The sequence below is a fragment of the Suricata suricatta genome, chromosome 9 (genome assembly GCF_006229205.1).
Source record: "Suricata suricatta isolate VVHF042 chromosome 9, meerkat_22Aug2017_6uvM2_HiC, whole genome shotgun sequence".
NCBI lineage: Eukaryota > Metazoa > Chordata > Mammalia > Carnivora > Herpestidae > Suricata > Suricata suricatta.
In genome coordinates this window covers 42772522-42789327 of record NC_043708.1, presented here as the reverse complement: position 1 = coordinate 42789327, position 16806 = coordinate 42772522, and the positions used below count along the sequence as shown (strand labels likewise).

Genomic DNA, 16806 nt, shown 5'->3' with positions numbered 1-16806 from the left:
TGGCTGAGCGCTGAGCGCCCCCGCGGGCCACGGAAGGTCGGGCGGGCCGGCGGGTGGCAGCCGGGTTCCCGGTCCGGGCTGGAGCTCAGGAGATCCCAGGCCGTGAGGAGGCACTGGATCGGCTATCACCTCCGGGACCCGCGGCCGGTTAGGAAGTCGGGCCCTGGGCGGGGGTCGCCTCGCCTGGTTGCGCCCGCCCGGGCTCGGCCACCCTGTTCTTCCCGTCGCGGCGCAGGTGAGCTGATGCCTGCCCTTAACCTTCCTCTGGGACCCGGCAGGACTGGGGCTCCGAAGCTCCTCTAGCCTCCGGGCAGGCGCAAGTCGACTGCGGGTCGGCCCTAATCACCGGTGAAGTCACAGTGCTCTGGGTCCTCGTGTCTGTGACGTCAGAGGTTTCCAAAAGATAGGCTATGATGTCACTGCAGACCCCAGCGGGGACCTTGGCGCGCGGAAGGGCGGGGAAGACCCGGAGGGGAGAAAAAGGAAGTTCAGGCTTTTATCAACGCCTAGAATCGCAGCGGATTTGAATAGAAAATGGTTCGATATCAGCATTTCACAGTTGTAATAGTTGTCAAGTTCTTTAACTTCATTTCAAACAAGCATTGTTAGTACAGTTCTGTAAGACACGTTTGATTTAGAAAAATCTAAATCAGGAGGTTTGGGGAGGTCGAGTGTTTAATGTGAATGTCTATTTGGTAGTTGAATTCGTAGTTTGATGCTTCGTGATTGGAATTGCTGAGGAAATAGAACCAGCTGGAGTGCTGATAATTCAGTTTGCCTTACCCTTTTTGTGTTACACCGTTTTGAAATCAAATATGGTATCTGCTTCTTCGCAGTTTTGTTAGAGAGTGGCTAGAAAGGCAGAACGGACCTTAAATGAACTTTTTTTATTTTAAAGAGGTGGAGAGGTAAGGAGGGAGGTTTGAATTAATCCAACATTCTTTTTAAATCATAATTACCTGACGATTTGATTTATTTAGGTTGTCCTTGTCTTGTACTATCATGGATAATTGAGGGTTTCCTATGGTTATAACTCACTAACAAGCTGTCTTCTTGCTTTCCCACTAAGACTGGGCCATGACAATAACATATCCCAGGACTGCTTGTATGGACAGGTAACAGATTTTGTCTGTATTGCTTTCAAATATGAAACTACAGAATTTTAATATTTTTTAAAATTATTTTTAAAAGTTTATTATATTTTTGAGAGGGAGTGTGAGCAGGGGAGGGGCAGAGAGAGAGGATCCCCAGCAGGCTCAGCACTGTCAGCACTCCAGCCGGATATGGGGCTTCAATTCAAACCATGAGATCATGACCTGAGCCAAAATCAAGAGTCAGACTCTTAGCCGACTGAGCCACCCAGGTGCCCCTGGAAAATTTTAAAAGTACCTTGTCTGTGAATATTGTTTTTCTTCCAAAGCTTTCAAAAGAGACCAGAAGAGAAGCTAATCACTTGCCCTTATTGACCCTCTTCAGGCATCTTAGCATGTCAGTATACTTTTTTTCTCTCTACAGGATCATTTAAATAGAAAGAATCTAGTTTGAAAGGTCGTTGCCTCAAAACTGAAGCATGATTATAGTAGAGGGTCTTCAGCAGAAAGCTTGGGTAGGAGTCCTCAGTCCTTCTTCATTGACCTTGATTTGTAATGGTAATTTTTTTCCTGTTGTTAATAGTTCCACTTCTCCATTTGCTCTTTAAAGGTGATTGATAGTTATCTCTCCGAATTTTGCATCAACATATGGATGGAAGTTGTGCTGTGTACATTAAATGAAAGCAAAAATTTACCCTCATTAATTACTGTTGTATTTGACTGGAAGTTCACGAAAGAAGGCTTTCTTACAGATCTCTTTTTGATCCTCCCCATACCTTGGAAATTCGACAGAATTATGTGTAGTACTGAAAACTATTATTTTGTTTTCTTTTAAGAAATTAGATAGAAATTATATGGTGATGATGTTGATTGAAGGGTCTAAAATTTGAGCCTTTGGATCCTCAAGAGTGATGGGTACCTAATTAACATGAAACTGCTGATATTGAGGATTTTAGTTAACCTACTCTAAGATAAAAGGATCGTGGCAAGAGACTATGTAATGAAATTGAAGGAGGGTCAGGAGAACACTTGTACTTATCTTTTCCAAGTAGCCTTTCGGAGGCAGGCTCTGTGGCTCTGTGTAAATTAGGTGTACTGTACTTGTATGTATGGGAAGGGATAAAAGTCAAACTCCATGTGAATTGAAAGACATAACAAATGATGATAATACAGTAGTCTCTTCTTGGCACTGCTTTTTCCCCTCTGTTGTGTTTAGTAGTTATGATTTTTTTTTCCCTAACGGAACATGAGTTAATAGCTAGAGAATAATGTCTTCAGTGTATTCTGATGTGATTGAGGAAGAATGACAGGTATAAAAAAGCCAGCTTATATGTATAGTCGTTTAATTATTTAACAAAATAATTTTTTGTTAATTATTTAACAAAAATGTCTTCTGAGACATTTTTACAGCTTGTTTCTACCTTTGGCAGGATGTTTTTTACCCAGGCCTTGAAGTTTTGGGTCTAAGAAGTAGCTTTTACTTCTTATAAATGGAAATTTATTTGAGATCGCGTTTATAATAATGTGTTATCTTCTTCAGTTACTGCATTTGAAGGGAATAAATCAACCACTCAGTAGTGATTATGGCATCTTTCTGACAGCTAAAGCAAATAGGAAGAAACGAAAGTGCTGTATTTTTCAAATTTTCCGAATTCTTTGGCTATATTTATTGGATCAATTCTATTAAAACATAGAATTTAAATTCTTATACAAAATTTCTACTTTATTTTCTAAACTTAAACTTATACTCAGTTTAATCTGGACAGTTTTGATATTCTAGTAAGCCTAATCTTCTTAATATTTGTTGGGGGAGAACATACTAATCATTAGAGACATCATTTAGTGTTATCTTCCAAAATTTGCAGCTGTTGAGAACCAGATACTTGAGGGAGGCTACTATGGTATAATGAATGCCTTCCTTGTTAGGTCATGTGTGACAAAGGCAAAATTCAGCAAGTGCATAATTTACAGTCCTTTGGAAGCAACAACAACAAAAAAAGAGCAGATTAACTCCAAATGCATTAAGGTCCTCTGGAAATGGAATTCCTGTCAGTCTTTATCTTTGCATAATTTTTTTCTATAGTTCATGTTTATGGGATTCATTGTGAAGCTGATGAATATATTATATTATCTAGGAAAATACTAATGATTAGAATGTAGGTGTTTCTTAATGTTAGCTGAAAGAATTTATCAACCTTTAATTTCCAATTCCATCTTCTAGTTAGCTCTCCATAGAGGAGACTCCACATCTCCTTTTAAATATTCAACTTCAGAATCCGGGCACATACATTTCCTACCCTCAGGACAATGTAGGTAAAAATATGAAACTAAACATTAATAATGTGTGATTAAATATTATTAAATTTTTTTGTAAGGCGTGGGTTTCATTCATCCAACAGACATTTTTTGAGTACCTCCATAAGAGGTACTCCGCCAGGGACTGTGACGTGCAGATGAATTGTCCTTGCTACAAGGATCCTTGACCTTTGTTTTAATATTTACTTGCCAGGGAGCCCTGTGGGTAGGAGGAGCCAGAACTGGACCAAGTGGGGAACTATTTATGATATGCCAGATTGGCCACAGGTCTTATCTAAAAGTCAGTTTAAGGAGGTATTTTGAAACTCAGGTGAAAAGAATGGGGAGCAGATTATCATACCGGCAAAGGGTCTAGACTCTGCAGATTTGGATTAGTCTAAAATGAATGGCATTTAGCAAGTGAATACTTTCTTTGAGTCAGGAACAAGGGCTGAAGGCCAGACCTAGTCCGTGTAGGCAATCTAGAGGCAGAGAGAAGAGGTAGAATCCAGATATCCCACTTTAACAGGCATTGTATGTACCTTTTTCTTCTCTAAGGTCATTTCTTTTCCTTCCTCCCTTCCTTTCTTCCTTCCTCTTCTTAAATCGACAAACTCACAGCCTTCATTTCCGCTTTTTGTTTTCTTTCCCTGCCATTTTATTATGGAAAATTCTAATCACAGAAAAGTTGCAAGAATTGTTTGCTAAACAATTGAATACCTAAGTACCTGCAAACCTAGAGTCTGTAATTTATATTTTGCCTTGCATACTTATTTATCCATCCAACCTTCCCTCTCTCTCTTTCTCTATTCATTTATCAATCCATCTTCTATTTTGTTGTGTTTCAAAGTAAGTATATTTTACTTCTAAATACTTAAGAAGTGTGCCCATCATGAACTATTTGTTTACTTATTTTTTAGGTAAAACTTATATATAGTTAAAAGGTACAGATCTTTATGTATACCATACTCATAGTTTATGCAAATTCATACATGTTTGTAACCTATAATCCTGTTAAGATATAGAACATTATTGGGGCACCTGGGTGGCTCAGCTGGTTGAGTGTCTGACTTCGGCTCAGGTCATGATCTCATGGTTTGTGAGTTCAAGCCCCACATCGCGCTCTGTGCTGACTGCTTAAAGCCTGGAGCAGCTTCAGATTCTGTGTCTCCCTCTCTCTCTTTGCCCCTCCTCCACTCAAGCTCTGTCTGTCTCTCAAAAATCAATAATCTTCTATATCTTTTTTTAAATGTTTACTAACACTACAAAAGTTCCTCATTTGCCTTCCAAGTCATTTTAATTTTTAATATTCTACAGCCTTATTTCCACCAGTTTCTTCTGAAACTACCTGTTCAAAGGGCCAGCTTTGTTAGCACACTCGAGTAGCATTGTGGTGTTCAGAATGTAAAGAAGTTAAGAACACAGTTCCTTCTCTCTTTAAGCTTGTAATTTAGTTTGGATTATAGTCAGGTGTCCAAAAAGAGATAAATGTTATATGAATTCAGAGGAGGCAAATGGGACTGGCCAGAGAAAGCTTCCTAGGTGTGGGTCTTGAATTGGGCCTTTGTTTTGGGATCCAGAGAAGAGTTGTGTGTTTTGTTTTGTTTTGAACTTAAATAGACTGTGTGATTAGAAATTAGAAGCTTTGTATTGAGCAACACTAGCAGACAAGGGTGGTTTGGACCCAATTTTGGAGTGATTATAAACATTATTCTATATCCAGCAATAATTTTTGAAGAAGGAACTAATGTAAAAAAAAAACCATTAAATTCTTCTCTTGTTTGTCATCTCTATTACTTAATTGTGTAGATGACTTCTTAATTTTTTGAGTCCTCCCCTTTCCTGGTTCTTTGCCTATCTGTGATTCTCAGTTTTGCTGGCAATTCTTTCTCTTCCAAATTTAAACTATTGAAAGCTTTGTCTTAACTCTTTATTGTGCTCCTTGTTATCTGGTCCTTAGCTCTTTGGGCTTCTCAATTTATAATTCTTTCCAGGCCATTGCTACATTTGTATCTGTAAGCTGTTAACCCTTGTTAGGTTTCTAATTACTAATAGGATGCTGCTTTTCGTGTATCCCTGTTTACTTTGTACTTGTTCAAGAGTCTGTAGCAAGAGCATTTGTTTTAAGTAGTTGTAGCAGATAGGACTTATTGAGAAAGAAAGATGTACACTTGGGCTGAATGAACAGAGTAGATGAGGCTTCTAGGAACAGTCCCCAGCATGACACTGCACAATTTGCCTTATGCTAAGGGGGCTGCTGCCACTGTGGACCATGCTGTTGAGTCAGAAAGCTGCTGCCACCATACTTACCTTAAAGAAGAAGAAGAAGAGGAAGTTGTTTAACTTCCTTGGGCAGAACTATCACTACATGTTACTTTCTGCCCTCCATATCTTATGCAGGTACTTCTGCTTAGCTCCACTTAGGTCACATGTGAAACGTTAATTTAAAGGGCATCTGCAAAATGTAGTTTTTAGTTCAGCCTCTGTAAAACAGGAAGGTGAGAATGGGTTGGAATGAGTACGAGGTGACATTCACTTTATGAAAGACCAAGCTCCTTTTCCCTAGATTCCCTCAGTGTAACAAAGTAAAGTCTTAGTTTCTAATTTTGCTATTTCTGTGCAAAGACCAGGAGTATTGTTCTAGTTTCCTGAGATAGAAACTATTGCTATTAATTGTACCATTTAGACTTTTATGTTCTGGGTATAACAGAAAACTGACTCAAATTTACTAGCTCATAATATTGAAAAGTTCAAAGGTGAAGCTTGATCCACTTGTACTTATGTGATCAGAACATCATCTTTCTCTTTTTTCCGTTATTTAATGAGCTCTGCTTCTGGTGGGTTGGTCCCTTTGTGGTCCAAGCATGTTTGTCAGCAGCTCAAGCTCTAGGTCCTCATGCCATCAATTCCGGAGAGGAAGGGTGCAAGCTTCAGCAGAAGCTGTAGGGCAGGGCTCCTGACCTTTGTTCCTTCACCCACCCCTTTGGCAGTCTGAAGCCTACAGGACCCCTTTTCTGGGTAATTTATTTATTTTCATTTTAGTTGTTAAAAAAAATGTTCATTTACTTTTGAGAGACAGAGCGAGTGGGAGAGGGGCACAGAGAGGGGGACAGAGGATCTAAAGCAGTCTCTGTGATGATAGCAGCTAGTCCAATGTGGGGCTCGAACTCACAAACTGAGATCGTGACCTGAGCCAAAGTTGGATGCTCAACTGACTGAGCAACCCAGGCAGCCCTTAATTTTTTTTGAAAAACAAGCGTAATAGTATTTCACTGGTGGCCCTCAAGGCAGGATGATCCCACCCCACCTTGTAGAGAGGAGGGGGCCACCAGTTGCCTTCCACTTATTTTTACACCTCTCATGTTATTTCACCATTTCAGACTAGAGTCCAGCTCAACAGGGTCTTCTTTTCCCACTCCCTGTGCTGTGGTTTCTCTGGATAATAGGTAGGGACCGCGGGAATCTTGTTCATTCATTTATGTGGAGCACTAATTAGGTGGTAAGGCTTTTGACTACCTTAAGAGAGTTATAGTCACTTCTGCCATTTACTAGGCTTCATTGAATTTCTCCACTTTGACATTCAGAGCACTGGACAGAAATCACATTCCATCAGCACCTGCTGAAGGCCTGATTATTAAAATAATTTTTTTAATGTTTGTTTATTGTTGAGAGAGAGAGAGAGACAGAGTGCGAGTGGTAGAGGGGCAGAGAGAGGAGAATTTGAAGCCAGCTCAAGGCTCTGAGCTGTCACCACAGAGCCTGATGAGGTGTTCAAACTCACAACCCTTGAGATCATGCCCTGAGCCAAAGTTGGACACTTAGCCGACTGAGCCACTGAGGCGCCCTGGGCCTTTTTGATTACTTTAAAATAAAATACATAGGTCTACAAAGAGAAGCAATTGTATTAAAATACTGTTATCAAAATACTTTGTAAAAATTATAAGATAGTATGTGCTTCTTTGTTAAGTAATAAGATTTAGTATGGGTCTATTACTTTTCAAGAAGTGATGAACATTGGCATTATTTGTGGGTGTTTGCAACCAATGATAATGTGATACAAAACTGTGATTTCTGCTGGTGACAGTGACTGCTATTGCTAATATTGTGGTTTGTCGACTAAATTCACAAAAGGGCATGCTAAATTTCAGTTAAATTAAGTTCAGTAAAGCTTATCTGAGCTTATAGACAGCCTGAGTTCTATACCCACACCTTTTGGGGGATCTGTGTGCTTCAGCTTAAGAACTATAGCTAGAAGCAAGGTTCTCTTCCCAGGAGCGCCAGCAAATGTCTTCATGTATCTTACTGACTTTGGGTTATATTGACATTTCTGAACCAACTATGGGGCCAGCTAAGATTTGGTAACTAGGTTAGCCAGCCTGAACCTACCCCTGGAGCTGAGGTTGCGTTCATTCCTCTCTAAATAGCATGATGGCTTATATTATGTATATTTTTTTTTCCTGAGGGAAATTCAGGGGCCACTGGATACTGAGTAGCAAATAGTAGATGCCCAATATGTCATCCTTAATTCATCCCCTCTCCTTTGCTCCCATAGTTGACCAGTCATCAGATTTTAGTGAATTTTTCATTTGGATTTGTCTTTCCCTGATCAAAGTCTCTATTAACATCCTGGGCCTCCAAATTGGAGCATATGAGATAGTCCATTGAGTTGCAAAAAGAAAAGTATTAGAACTTATAGTTATTTTCTCATACTTATAATATTTATTTTTGTATTTTATGATGCATGTAAAATATAAAAGTTCAGTAGTACATGCACGTATGTAAAATATAATATATACATGCTTATTTTTATTAAAACAATTTTTAAAATATTTATTTATTTTTGAAGGAGAGAGCCAGAGCATGAGTTGGGGAGGGGCAGAGAGAGAAAGGGAGACAGAATCTGAAGCAGGCTGCAGGCTCTGAGCTGTCGCATGGAGCCCGACAGGGGGCTCGAACTCACGAGCCATGACCTGAGCCAAAGTTGGGTGCTCAACTGACTGAGCCACCCAGGTGCCCCTAGAAGTATATGCATATTTATGTGGGTACATGTGAAAATTGTTTCAAATCATGGGAATGGGAAGGTCAGAAAAGTTGAGATAACCATAGAGCAGTGCTGTTCTGTAGAAATAAATGTAAGCCATATGTAATTTAACATTTTGTAGTTCACCACTTTTAAAAAAGGTAAAACAGCTGAAAATAATTTTAATGTTTTTTTTAACATAGTGTGTCCCAAACACCATGATTTCAACATGTAATCAATATAAACATTAATGAGATAACATTTTTTTATGTAAAGTCTGAAATTCGATATTCATTTTACATGTAAATCTCCTCTCAGTTCAGACTGGTGATTTCAGATGCTCAGTAATCACATGTGGCTAGTGGCCTCTGTACTGGATAGAACAGATCTAGACCAATAGATTATTCTGGGTTTGGATTTTTATAATTGTCTCTGTGTAGTTTTCATAAATCCATTATTTATTCTCTTCATTTTTGGGTACACTTGTTGGCTTAATTGAACAAAAATCCCACTTGGATGTTACTTTCCTGCATCACATTTAAAAATTTTTAGTTTTGTTTTTTTTTGAGAGGGGATGTGCAGGCGGGGGAGGGGCAGAGGGAGTAGGAGGGAGAGAATCTTAAGCATGTTTCACACTCAGCGTGGATCTGTTGAGGTGCTCAATCCCATGAGCCTGGGATCATGACCTAAAGCCCAAATCTAGAGTCGAGGGGCCACCCAGGCACCGCCTTAATTTTTAAGACTTTCCCTAAGGTAGTTTGTCCCATCTTTCTTCTTCATATGTTTCTAGGACTGCCTGCAACAAACCTGCGATTCAGTTAGGTAGTTCCCTCAGCTTTGCTTTCCCTTTCCGTTTCTTCAGATGTGATCGTTCATTATGAGGAGCCTGTTCCCATAAAACCTCCTTGGACTCTCCAATGCCTCTGCGGTTTATTTTCCCAACTCCCACTGTGTATATTGAGTACTCAGCCACTTAGCACTTTAGCACTTCATCATATACTGTTGTTTACTGTTCTCTAATTGTTTCATGTGTATTTTAGGCTTATCTCCCTTAGTAAATGCTAAGCTTCATATCTTATGTCTCTAAATTGTAGAAACATAAAGACCTAGCTTCCCTATACCCCCCCCCCCCCCCCCCCCCCCCGTCTTTATCTTTAAGGATATACCTGGGCTATTTAAATTTATAGCTTTAAATTTTTTTGAAATTCTGGTTATTTTTTCTACTCTTCTGGTTAACTTAGACACCTAGCAGATTCAGTGGTAGGAGTCTGTGTACTGAAATGTTCATTTAGTTCTTGAAAGGATTTAACTTGGTTTATTAAGTAGTGTACTTGAAGCTGTTAAGATCATTCTTGGAACTCTAGTAAGGAATTATCGATTAGCTAGAGTTTCTGAAGATTAAATTTGAGTTTGATTAGGAAGTCTCAAAGGACACATTTGCTCTATTGTCCAGGAACCAAGAGTGGCAAACTTGTTTCCTAAGTAGGGCAAGAGATTTTATTTCAAGTTCAGTCATCAGGATTATTCTCTGGAGGTTCTCAGCACTTTTCTACATACACACTAGTCACTTTAGTCCTACGGGATAGGTTTCTCTAGTTTAGGCAGTCTTTTAAGTGAAGAGCTTTTCTACCATCCATAATGTTGTAGCTCATTTGTAATACTACAAAGAGGACTACAAAAATGGATCCTGAAAGTATGTCTGAAGAAGATCATACAGCTCTATGCTTTAGGAACCCTATCTTCCATTTGATATTTTCTTTGCTTGGGTGATATTTAACATGTTATATGGTTATCTTGATAAAATAGCTATATAGCAACATTTTTAACTTGTAGAATTTCAAGGCCTGCTTATTACTATTCATTTACTAAAAAAACGTACAGTATGTTTCAGATGCCAGGCATTAAGCTAAGTGCATTAATTCACTTCTGTCACTTTTTTCTTAGCACTGTTTTACAAATCTGTGTAATCTTTGGCAAGTAGTGGTCTTCAAGAATATATTCTTTTGTCTTACTGTTTAACATTTTGTGGGTTTTTCTTCCCTTTTTGGCAAATATCATTAAATAAGATTGCTTTTGTTTGGATATTTACTTCCTGAAATAGATATCTATATTTTAAATGTTTATTTTGTGAGAGTACAGGCATAGGAGGGGCAGAGAGAGAGGGAGAAAGAGAATCCCTAGCAGGCCCTAGGCTGTCAGCGCAGAGCCCAAAGTAGGACTCAATGTCACAAACTAAGATCGTGACCTAATCCAAAATCAGTTAACCTGTTGAGCCATCCAGGTACCCCTAAAATATGTTAACTTCTGGAAAGTTTTTCTTTTATTAAGTTTTCCTCAAATTAAAACATAACTTTACATTCTAGTTGCGTGTGTTTATAAGACTGCCTAGTAGAAAATATTTTTATAATTTTTATGATTTTATAATGTTTATTTAACATTTTAAAAAATCCCTCTTGGCTTCTTGAATAAGTCCAGCAGTTACTAATCTTTGTTTCCTGTAAAATCAGGTAAAAATTTATTCCATTATTTATATCATGAAAAAAGTAACAGGATTAACATATGCAAATTTTAAGTGTTGAGAAAAGAAAACCATGGAAGGTCAGTTTGATAAATTTCTCAGAAAACTTTATTTTATTTCAGTTTCTAATCTGATTCACAAACTTCCACGGCTGCTATTTGTAACTCTTCATAATCTATACTTCCCTAGCAAGAAAGAACCTTTTGTATGATTTTTTTTTTCAGCTAATCAGAGAAAAAGCCTATTGGCCTTTTTTGATTTAGCTAGCTGCTTTTGTTTGTTCTTAATGAAAGCAGATAATGAGGAATTAAGAGATAAATAATGTATTTCTAGCAGTAGAATGACCCCAATGCTTCTCTTTTGGGTTAAATTGTTTTCTTTTTCCCTTGAAAGAAGACTTCTTTGCACCGTCCTTGCCTTTTTCCCCATTCCAGCATTTTCTTTTGTCATTTTTGTGTCTAGTGGTTTTTTTGGGGTAATTTGTGAGGTCATGTTGAAACTAAAGTCAGTATAAGCCTTCAAATCATTAAAATTTGCATATATCAAAATTTCAAAAAATAAGTAGAATGTTTAATAGGACTAAAGAACATTTATTTTTTGGGTGGGTAATGGTTCACATGGTTCAAAATGCAAAAGGTGTAAAAAGTAAGTTTTCCCCTCTCCTGTCTGTTGAGCACACTTTTCCCCTTGCTGGAGGCAACAATTCTATTTCTCTACTTTTTAAAAAAATGTCAGTATATCCTGCGTACATCATCTTGACTTCCACTTGATTTTTGTCCTATACATATTGTTCTATGAAGAATGTATTACTGATAGAAAACCTAAGCTAGTGGTGGGTTAAATAACAAAGTTCTCTTATAAAAATTCAGATAGGTAGGTTAGGGCTGGTATAGCACTCATGGTATTTCTCTGTTTTGTTTTGAGTCATATGAATTCAGTAAAATGAACAGACATTAAGCAGACAGCTTGATGAGTTTTAACAATTGTATATGACAAACCCTGCGGTTAAGAGGCCCCTCAGTCTAGTCTTCATTCCTTCCCCCCACCCCTTGGCTCTTTCCGTACTGTGCGGAGCCTAGTGAGTGTCCGCACGGAGCTAGCTGGAGCCCCAGCCGCTGCAGCCCCATCCACACCGCAGGGTTTACGGGACGATTTCTAGAGCTGCCGCTTCACAACATTTTTAATGTTTCATTAGCCATACCCATTAATAAAGGCATATCTTGTTTTACTGTACTTCATTTTATTACATTTTGCAGATTTTGCATTTTTTACAAATTGAATGTTTATAGCAACTCTGTGCCATTTTTCCAACAGCATTTGGTCAGTTTGTGTGTATGTGTCACATTTTGGTAATTTTTCCATATTTCAGACTTTCATTATTATATTTGGGTGATTTGTGTTGAGTGATCTTTGTAATTGTTTTGGGATGCCATGTACTTAATAAATGTTGATGGTGAACTTAATAAATGTATGTTCTGGCTGCTCCACTAACCAACCTTTCCTCTGTTTCTCCCTCTCCTTGGGCCTCTCTATTGCCTGAGACACAATATTGATATTAGGCCAGCTAATAACCCTTCATTGGCCTCAGAATGTTCAAGTGAAAGGAAGAGTTGCACATCTCTCACTTTTAAAGCAAAAGCTAGAAATGATTAAGCTTAGTGAAGAAGGCATGTCCAAAGCTGAGACAAGCTGAAAACTAGGTCTTGTGCCACACAACCAAGATTTGAATGCAGAGGAAAAGTTCTTGAGGAAATTAAAAGTGCTACTCTAGTGAATATATGAGTGGCGAGAAAACAAAAGAGCCTTATTGCTGATACAATGAAAGTTCTAGTGGTCTGGATAGATCAAACCGGCCGCAACCTTCCCTTAAGCCACAGCCCAATCCAGAGCAAGGTCCTCACTCTCTTCAATTCTTTGAAGGCTGAAAGAGGTGAAGAAGTTGCAGAAGAAGAGTTCGAAGCTAGCTGAGGCTGGTTAATGAGGTTTAAGAAGCCATCTTGAAAACCTGAAAGTGCAAAGTAAAGTAACAACTACTGATGTAGAAGCTGCAGCAAGTCACCCAGAAGATAGAGGTAAGATGATTAATGTTGGTGGCTACACTCAATAACAGATTTTCAATGTAGATGAAATAGCCTTATATTGGAAGAAGATGCTTGTTAGGACTTCCATAGCTAGAAAGTAGAAGTTCATGTCTGGCTTCAAGTCTTCAAAGGACAGGCTGATTTTCTTGTTAGGGGCTAATTTTAATGATAACTTTAAGTGGAACCCTGTGCTCGTGTAGCATTCCAAAAATTCTAGGTCCTATGCTCTCTACATGGAACAAAAAAGCCTGGATGATAGCACATCTGTTTACAACACAGTTTGCCAAATACTTTCAGTCTACTAGAGAGTGAGACATACTGCTCAGATATTGAAATATCACTACTGTGTGGGGATGTTCTATGAGATTATTGTTTTCATGACTGCTAACACAGCATCCATTCTGTGTTCCATGGATCAAGGAGCCATTTCTACTTTCAAGTCTTTTTGTTTAAGAGATCATTTCGTAAGGCTGTAGGTGCCATAGATCATGATTCCTCTGATGGATCCAGGTAAAGTAAATTGAAAACCTGGAAAGGAAACACCATTCTAGATGCCATTAAGAACATTTATGATTCCTGGGAAGAAGTCAGAATATTAACATTAACAGGAATGTAGAAGAAGTTGATTCTAACCCTCATGGATGACTTTGAGGGGTTCAAGACTTCAGTGGAGGAAGTAACTGCAGAGATAGCAGAAACAGCAAGAGAACTCGGATTAGAAGTGCAGCCCGAAGATGGGACTTAATGGCTGTGATCTCAGGATGAAACTTGAACAGATGAAGAGTTGCTTCCTACACATGAGCAAAGAAAGTGGTTTCTTGGAGTGGAACCAACTTCTGGTGTAGATGTGAAGATTGTTGAAATGACAACAAAGGATTTAGAATATGACATAAACTTAGTTGATAAGGCAACAGTAGGTTTTGAGAGGATTGACTCCAATTTGTAAGGGAGTTCAAACAGCATTGCATGCTGCAGAGAAATTGTAAAAGGAAGAGTCAATATGGCAAACCTCATTGTTGTCTTATTTTAAGAAATTGCCACAGCAACCACTGTCCTGATCAGTCAGCAGGCCATCAGCCTAGAGGTTAAGACCCTCTGCCAGCAAAGAGGATTAAGACTTGCTGAAAGCTCACATGATGGTTAGCATTTTTTAGCAATAAAGTATTAAAAAATTTTTTTAAATATTTATTTTTGAAAGAGAGCATGAGTGGGGGAGGGGCAAAGAGAGAGGGAGACAGAATCTGAAGCAAGCTCCAGGCCCCTAGCTATCAGCACAGAGCCTGACACGGGGCTCGAACTCACAAGCCATGAGATCATGACCTGTGCCAAGGTCAGATGCTTAACTTACTAGGCCACCCAGGTGCCCCAGCAATAAAGTATTTTTAAATTAAGGTGTTTACAATGCTTTTCCATGAATAGACTACACTGTAGTGTAAACTTAACTTTTATATGCACTAGAAAAGCAGAAAGTTCATTTGACTCACTTTATTGTGGCATTTGCGTTATTGTGGTGGTCTGGAACTGAACCCGCACTGTCTCCGGTATCCCATGCTTCATAGTACACTGCCAGGAAGACGAGTGAGTACTGTATCTTTCAGGAGTTGCTCTCTTAATGTAGAAGAGGGCACAAGGTTAAATGCATTAATTTTTTTGCCCTCTTTTATTTTCTCTTGTACATTCATCAACATGTAGAAAAATGTTTCAACTAATCCTCATATATCCTTTAACTTAATTGGGGAAAAAGAAGGTAATCAACAAATCTATTCCATTTAGTTCCTTTTCTGTAATAAAAATTTTTTGTATTTCTCTTAACTTTCTAAGCTTTTCCCCCCCAAAGGTTGTTTATTTTGAGTGAGAGAGCAAGAGAGAGCAAGAGAGAGAGAGAACACTTCGCGTGTGTGCACATGTGTGTATGTGGGGGAGGAGTAGAGAGAATCCCAAGCAGGCTCTGCACTGGCAGCACAGAGCCAGATGTGGGGCTTGATCTCAGAAACAGTGAGATCATGACCTGAGCCCAAACCAGGAGTCAGATACTTAACCGAATGAGGCACCCAGGTGCCCCCGCTTCCTGAGCTTTTATTCTCCATTTGCTGTGTGGGCTCAGATAAATTATATGAAATATATTCCACTAAATTATAATTTTTTATAGAATAAGAAGTTTTTAAAATATCTTTTTAGCTGTATAAAATATGCTTTTGGTTGGAACTTCAGGAAAAAGATTCACAGTAATTTTCCATATAACCAGATGGTATTATGAGCTATACTTAACTTTTGAAGTAGAAAATAGCATTAGAAAAAAGGATGTATACATATGTTTTCCCAAACCACATGATGATGTCTTGGAGAACAGAGCCCTCTTACTTAGCTATCATAGCTCAAACCATTGAACCTTGCACTTTGTAGATCGCTTCTTTTTTCCAACTGAACTGAACTTGGGAAAGTAGTAAAAATGATTAGACTCCCAGTAGCAGTGTGTTGGCCCTTCAAGGGAAGTGGGGAGAAGCTATTAGTATAATGTCATTGTTAGTACTTTTGAAATTATCATCACTTTAGGTAAAGAAACTTAAAGGGCCAATATCTATGCTCTAAAGATGGAGACTTTAAGATTCAGGATAGTATCCTCCCATTTTATCTGGAAGTCAAGGTTTTTTTTTCTTTTTTTTAAGCAATGCGGCTCTAAATGCTGCTTAGGACGGGGGCAGAGGGAGGGAGCAAGAGAATCTTAAGCAGGCTCGATGCTCAGTGCAGAGCCCTCTGCGGGCTCTATCTCATGATCCTGAGATCATGACCTGAGCCGAAATCAAGAGTCTAGGCTAGCTCAATGGATGCTAGCCACCCAGGCACCCCAAATTTTGTTTTAAAAATTTATATTTAAAAGTACAGTTTCCATTATTTAAAAGGTTTTGCTTTTGGAGACCACTGTGTTCCATTGTGATACCAAGGCAAACCTGTGCAAGATTTAAGGACTGTATTCTTGGTGGAAAAGGGATTGAGTTTTGGCTTTGCTGAAATGCATCATCTGCTTCAAACTTCTAGCATCTTTTTGGTGAAGTTGTCATAGCCTTCGGTGCTGGTATAGTTACTGAGAAAGAGTCTAGGGTTGAATGAGTTCCGCTGTGTGCAGATGGAACATCTATTTCCTAGCGGAGGTGGCTTTCCACAAAGGAATGACAGTAGCGGTTGCTTCCTTCCTTCTGACGAGGCTTTAAAATACTAATCATTATGTATATTTTCTAATCTTTATGAAAACTCCATAAGGAATGTATTCTTGTCCATTTTTTCTTGCAGAAAACTTAAGAGGTCTTACAGGTTAAACAGGCAGTTTGCTTACCCAGTAAGTGTGTAGAAGCCAGAATTCAATTCTGAGCAGTGAGACCTATAGAGGAATTTTCACTGCACAAAATGTCTAGTTAAGAGCACTAGAAGTGAAAAAGAAATGAGAAACAACGTAATGGAACTCTGATGTCACAGAGCCCTTTATCTTTTTATTTGCGCCAGCTTCTTCATGACTTCAGTTGATTGAATGAGGCCACTGTGATTGAAACAGTAATATTATGTTAACCAGTGCATGCAAAGGAAACAATCAAGAAAACTAATAGGCAACCAACAGAATGGGAAAAGATAGTTGCAAATGACATATCAGATAAAGGGCTAGTATCCAAAATCTACAAGGAACTCACCAAACTCCACAGCCACAAAACAAATAACCCAGTGAAGAAATGGGCAGAAGACATGAACAGACACTTCTCCAAAGAGGACATCCAGATGGCCTACAGGCACATGAAACAATGCTCAGCATCA

At 38.8% G+C, this 16806-nt stretch overlaps 1 protein-coding gene across 8 annotated transcripts in view; it reads left to right on the top strand.

Annotated features, from left to right (window-relative positions):
* Positions 1-16806, top strand: part of FBXO34 (F-box protein 34) — a 90329-nt gene that overhangs the window by 306 nt on the left and 73217 nt on the right. For 2 of the 8 annotated variants that reach the window (XM_029950446.1, XM_029950445.1), the window contains exon 2: positions 12845-12996. The exons of 4 other annotated variants lie outside the window; for them this stretch is intronic. The gene's annotated coding sequence lies outside the window, so the exon portion shown is untranslated. Of the gene's footprint in view, positions 1-33; positions 236-453; positions 538-12844; positions 12997-16806 lie in introns of those variants that run through there. 2 more of the 8 variants (XM_029950448.1, XM_029950450.1) reach the window with 2 other exon arrangements.